This window comes from Papaver somniferum, unplaced genomic scaffold (genome assembly GCF_003573695.1).
Source record: "Papaver somniferum cultivar HN1 unplaced genomic scaffold, ASM357369v1 unplaced-scaffold_16, whole genome shotgun sequence".
Taxonomy (NCBI): domain Eukaryota; kingdom Viridiplantae; phylum Streptophyta; class Magnoliopsida; order Ranunculales; family Papaveraceae; genus Papaver; species Papaver somniferum.
In genome coordinates this window covers 1283792-1290254 of record NW_020625486.1, presented here as the reverse complement: position 1 = coordinate 1290254, position 6463 = coordinate 1283792, and the positions used below count along the sequence as shown (strand labels likewise).

General features: G+C 35.9%; 1 long non-coding RNA gene across 1 annotated transcript; it reads left to right on the top strand.

The window, feature by feature from the left end:
* Window positions 1–1265: 1265 nt before the first annotated feature.
* LOC113337324 lies at window positions 1266–5084 on the top strand. The gene is made up of 3 exons (XR_003354180.1): window positions 1266–1368; window positions 3081–3163; window positions 4676–5084. It is a non-coding gene; the product is annotated as an uncharacterized LOC113337324 (long non-coding RNA).
* Window positions 5085–6463: the final 1379 nt, after the last annotated feature.

Here is a 6463-nt window from a genome sequence, read left to right as displayed (position 1 = left end):
ATGCAAAATGACTGCATAAGCTATTTCCATAAATCTCTGAGACCTAATGGTCCCACAATGAAATAAGGTACCCAGTTCAAGTTAATTAAGCTCACTTGTGGTCGATGCAAACATCAGTATCTAGGCTCCCATCGCCAACATCCCTGAGAAGCTCATGCTTTGTCCTGTTTTCAACCCAAAATCCTGCTATGCCAGTCACAATACACATGATTTTTCTTTGGACGGCTGTGTTATCCTTCTTTGAGCCTAATCTGATAACAAACTATCCAGCATTTTAAAGGAGTCCCTTCAGCTCCTAGTTAGTAAGTTCGCGAATGATTCGCGAATCATTCGCGAATTTTTCCGTATCACGAATTTTACCGTCTTATTCGCGTACGTTTGCAACTCCGAACCCAAGTCGCGTATTATGTGGCATTCCCGGATTATTCGCGAATCGTTCACGAATTTTACGTATCCCGAATGGTACGTCCGCTTAATTCGCCATAAATTCTTTAACTTTTACTTTTCAAAGACTCCAATTTTTGGGCTTTACTGCCTCCCGAACATACACGACCGAATATTAGACGTGTTGTAATTTTTATGAAACAAAAACGACTGAAGAGATTTGAAGGTGAAGGTGAGAGAGATCTCAAACTCACTAACCAAGCATCTAAACCACTATACGACGTCCTTTTGGATAACTAATGTTGTATATATTATTAATATCATTATATTGAGTTTATTTTTTCCTTAAATAACTCACACATATGCATACAAATTGGTCTATGACCTTATAAATACAAATTATTTGTTATATATAGATACCGAATTTTCAGAGCCGAACTCACATTTATAAATCGAATTATACACGTACGTATGCCGTTCCGAATTAATGACGAATCACGTCCCGTTGACCGAATTTTGGACCGAATCTGGATTTTACAAAACCGTATAATACTCGTACGTTTGTCGTTCCGTACGTTTGCCGAATCCCGAATTGCTAACTAGGCTTCAGCTCTGGTTAATCTGTTTGAGTTGTCCATAACAGTTTTTGATATTTTTGTTAGAGTCCTGTTAATAGGAGGGAAAGATTGGAGACTTTTTAAATTCGAGACGAATAGTCCAATATGTCCTTCAACTTTAATATGTTTTATCGACCTCCCAACACAAGGACAAAGATTTTACCAATGTTCTCGCAGTAAACGAGTAAATAAAACAGCTGAGTAAGGGTAATAACGTATCTCTCAAAATTTCATAAACTCTACCTTTTTTTTATTTTTCTTCACACTTCACTGATTCACTCAGGTGGAGGAGATCAGACGAATTGGGGAAAACAAAACCCAGACTCTGAAAAAAGTTGAATCCTTCGCTCAACAATTGTTTTCACCAGTAAGTTTACTTCCTCATTTCTTCAACTTCTCATGTTTCTCTTTACCGATATATGTCGGAATTTCGCCTCTTTGGGTGATTTTAGTGATTTTTTTTTGACGATTATGGTGTTAATATGATGAATCTTGTCTTTTTAGAAATGGGTTTTTCATGATTTAGTTTTTAAATGGCATTTTAGGTGTTGTTTGTATGGAATTCATGAAGAAAAAAACGATCCTTTTTTTTGTGTGCCGAAAATTGATTAGAAATTGTGGTGCAAATGAAAACCCTATAAAATGAAAATGATAAACCCTCAAATGTAATGAAATCAAGTTCTAAAATGATTTTGAGACACTAGAATTTCCTGTCGAAAACTCTTCAATGGTAGTTAATGCTGTTTTAATCTTTAGGTTTATATAATATTTGTATGAGGGTTATTCAATCGACTAATTTAGGTTTATGTACGAAATAGTTATTTCATATTTTAGGTTGCATTTACAGATAGCCTCACCGAAATGTTATTTTGTTGTTTCTCAATGTATAATGTGCTATACAGTTATTAAGTGGGGTAGTCCTTTAACTCTACTGTCTATGATTCTAGAGTTGTCGTGAATTTGTTTTCCCATGATCTTTTATCTTAATATGCTTAACATCATGAATACTGCAGAAAATACGTTTTTGCGCTCTTTTGATAAGTTTATTAAACGTAAAATCCCTTTACAAGAATACCACAAAACCTTAAGATTAATAAAAAGAACACGGCAAAAAGATACTTGGAATAATGCATCATTCTGAGTCCTTTAAGAACAAATTTCAATTTAAAACATTAGTTAACCAACCTGTCATGTATTGTGGCTGTTTCTAAGGTGAACTTGATCGTCAGTTGTATGAAACTACATCTGATGTAAAATAGATGCAAAATACGTGGTGTGGGCAATGACTCTGAAACATAGATGTAAAATACGTGGTTCTTTTGTACATCACTACAGCATACTTTATCATGAGACGATTACTTTGTACACTGTCACTGACAGTGGGAAATCTAGGCCTAGATTGGTGTGCTGTCCCCTCGGTCAGCTCAGCACAGATCGCCTACCCTTAGACTAGCTATACACCACTTTTCTTGGATTTGATCTCAGGACCTTCCCCACCCAAGAAATACTTTTGTTAATCCAGTAGCAACTGGAAGAAGACATTGTTGGTTTCAGTGGCAGCTACTATGTGGGTGGTTGTTAGTAAAGTACCGAAACAAGCTAATATTTCTTTCTATAGTTTGCAAGGGCATGTATGGAATCTTAAAAACGCATTGAATCTCTAATACTCTGACTCATTTTAGCTAACAATGTCTATTGGTGGAAAATTCATCCTTCGAAAGTTTTCATGAACCTGAAGTTATTCAAAGGTTAGAAAGCATATGTTGGTGATCCATTGCTTTCCTTTATTTAGCTCGAGTGTTCTTCAGGTAGACATCAAGAAATAGTAATAGGTTGTTTTCCATATGGATTTTTCATGGAGATTATGGATTTGACTATGATTTCATATGATTTTTAATGAAGCTGATCACGTTCTTGTAATCTTTGACAATAAGGTTCTCTGATTATTTTGCTACTTTTCCCCGTACCTGAAGTTCATGTACTTTTCTGTTACGGATTGAGGATATGACTATTATCACTATGATCTATGTGTTCCTGTATATTTGAAAAATCCGTATTCTAATGCTGAAATTTTTCTAGACCGAAGGAACACGAAAAGTTCCGGGAAGGATTGGAGCAAGTGGCTAACATATTCCTGGAATCTGGCCTTTCCTTTGCCACGGGTACGATTTCATCATACTTTTTCTTCCTCTTGTCCTTTATTTCCTTTCACTCAGTATCTTGACATTGTGAATGCTTGTATAAACAATGTGTTTCTCTCAAAGCTGTTGTTGGGCTCGACCTTGTCTAGATTTGTCTGGATTTTTTTTAGTTTTATCACTATGTGATTAGATTGTCGGGACTAAATCTACTTAGTGGAGGGAGTCATGACCCTTAGGTTTTGGTGGTATCTTTGCGTAAGTATGAATATCTTGGTTGAGGCCTTTTTGAGTAGGTAGATGGGATTTGAGTTTCCTGGGAAAGAGATTTATTTATTGAATGCCCATAAACAAGAGAGTAAAAGGTACTGAAAGAAACCATACAATTACCCATTCTAAGCAAATACATAAAAACTCCGAAAATACTGATTTGCGATTAGTATCCCAACACATGAAAACTTAAAAATCTACCAAAACTGAAAAATCAGTCTTAGACATAATCAAGATCTTAAGGAAGAAATGAATCTGAAGCTTCCTTATCTCAAGGAAGAAGAAGAATCTGAAGCTACCTTGAGAGTCGTGTCTTCCTTCTTCGGTACGAAATGTAGGATTTTAGGAACACTTCAAGGAAAACATAAAGTCTGTCTCCTTAAGTAGGGTTTTAGGAACACTTCAAGTAGAAGATAGAGTAGCGTTTTAGCAACACATCAAGGAGAAGACAGAGTCTGCCTCCTTAAGTGGGTTTTAGGTACACTTCAAGGAAAAAATAGAGTCTGCCTCCTTAATTAGGATGGCTATCATCTTAGTCTAATTTCCCATCCCACAATCCGATATCCTATAAATTCCTAAACCCCTAATTAAGGAGGCAAACTCTATCTTCTCCTTGAAGTATTCCTAAAACCCTACTTTTCATAACGAAGGAGGCAGACAAGAGTCTCAAGGTAGCTTCAGATTCTTCTTCTTCCTTGAGATAAGGTATCTTCAGATTCTTTTCTTCCTTGAGATCTTGATTATGTTGATTTTTCAGTTTTGATAGATTTTTAAGCTTTGATAGATTTTTAAGTTTTCATGTGTTGGTATATTGATCCCATATCAGTATTTTAGGAGTTTTATTGTGTCTTGTTTACGGGCATTGCGAATCATTCATTACTCAGTTTGAGCCTTTATTTTTCATGTTATATACCCTTGCGTCTCATCATTTTGCATGGGGAATCCCATATAGCTATGGCATACTGAGTACTGAGCATGAAGATTCCTGATATACTAGTAAAATCTTGAAGATTGTGGTAGTAGTTATTCTTACGTAAGAAGAGCTTTGCCTTTTATGGTCTCGAGTAGCTAATAATTGCGGCTCATATCCTTGCACGTTTTGCACCAAATGATTTGTTTCCCCTTAATTAGATTATGTAAGAAACTATATGACTCTCATCTGAGATTTGCGAGGTTGTTGTTCGACATCCAGAGGTTTTTCAATTTTATGTTTTTCCCATATTTCTTTTATTTCTCTTGGTAACAAACTTTTTTCATATGTTCCAGGTTAAGTATTGTCAATCTGACAGTCCTAATTCTTTTTCCATCATTCCTGATGAGCAATAACGTTCTGCACATTTGTGTTGGATACTAAAGAATCTTATGGCCTGTCGAAGCGTTAGTAGTTGTTGTATCTCAAGTATCCTTGTAACTGCAATGGAGTTCTTTTTCTACCGCAGTGTGGATCTTTTTTTTTTCTTCTTTTTCATTCTGATTACTTTCGAGGACTAGTTCTAGTAACCTCGAGTCCTCGATAATTGTAATCCTTAATACTCCCTCCGTTTATGGAAAAGTGTTGGCCTAATTTTAGGTTAAAATGAAAAAGTGAAAGTAACATTTTTCCAGAAACGGAGGTAGTATAATATCAGAGTTTGGTTTAAAGGGTTAAGTATAAAATGCATTTTCAAGGTGAGAAGGTTGTTGTATTATTGCTTTTCTAGGGATTTCACCAACAATGCCAAGTTCAACAGGATGGCCAGATGAGTCTCGGCCATTCAACTCTACTGCCTCCAGAATACCTCCCTTGAGTTGCAAACTCAACATAGCCAACTACCCAAAATGTTCTTCATCCTTGCAGTATAAGAAACGGGCGTCAGAAATATCCCCGCTATTTTTGAAGAAGATGGTAGGTTAATGTGTTCTTGATGATCCAGTTTTGCTTTCCTTTGGACGGAAAAGTCCAATACAACGACCCAACAAGTCTTGGCTATTCAGTCTTGCTGCCTTCTCTGCAGCTTTTTCAGTTGCAAACTCAATATGGACAGATCGTTTGACCTCAAAGAAATAGTTTTCTTTATCAGGCTGGATCACATCAAGTTCATCAGTGTAAACGACTCAAGGAATTCCCATAAATTTGATAACCGGACTCATCCAAACCATACGATGGTTGAGAGTTTAAAAACATAAAAGTGAACGGTTGAAAACCAGTTTGTCATAATTACGTTACCGGGCTTAAGTTTTCCGTTTTCCATATCTTGATTTTTGAACCTATAACATGCTCTCTGCACAATTAAAAAAAAAACTCACAGTTATACCATTCAAACTCTCGTCACAATGATCAATCTCACGTACATATCCTGTACAATGTGTATCAAAAAAATAAATAAAGTCATGTATAAAATGGAATCAATAAATATTATTTGCTTGGGGTCCTCAAATCTCGCCAGCATTGCACTTTTGAATCTCAAACACGGCTAGTGTTCTCCAATACCTGTTAGCATTTTTTTTTTCTTTTCGAATTCAAGGCACCTGTATGTAGTTAATTCTAACTTATGATTCTGTAAAACAAACGGTGAATATTTATATGAAAAAAATTCATGGTTATTACATGCTTTGTTCAATAGTTATGTGTGAAATACGAAGAAGCTATTTTTTGTGTTAATGGTCCTCATGCTTTTCTTGTATAAGCTCTGTCCAGAACTAACACATAGAACTTGTATCTCATATCCTCAAACTATAGCAGAAGCTAATCCCGTAATTTTAACATTGTAGTGCGTATTCTCGTTGTTAATTTGTCATGGACACAAATTCAGAGAATATTCTGCTAAGGTAGCCCAAGCCTACCCGAGAATTAGTTGAACCTTCATGCATGTGCGTTAATTGTAAATTGCGTTTATTGTTGCACAAAATCCGAGGCATAAGCACCCTTGTGTTACCATATATTATTTTTGTTTCCTTGAAAACAAGAACATGACTGTAGAATTTGAAGTGAATATCGACACTGGGGCATTGTCCTGGTTACGCGGACAATTCCAAAAGATGCTGGATACCAAATTCACAGAATTGAATGCCAAG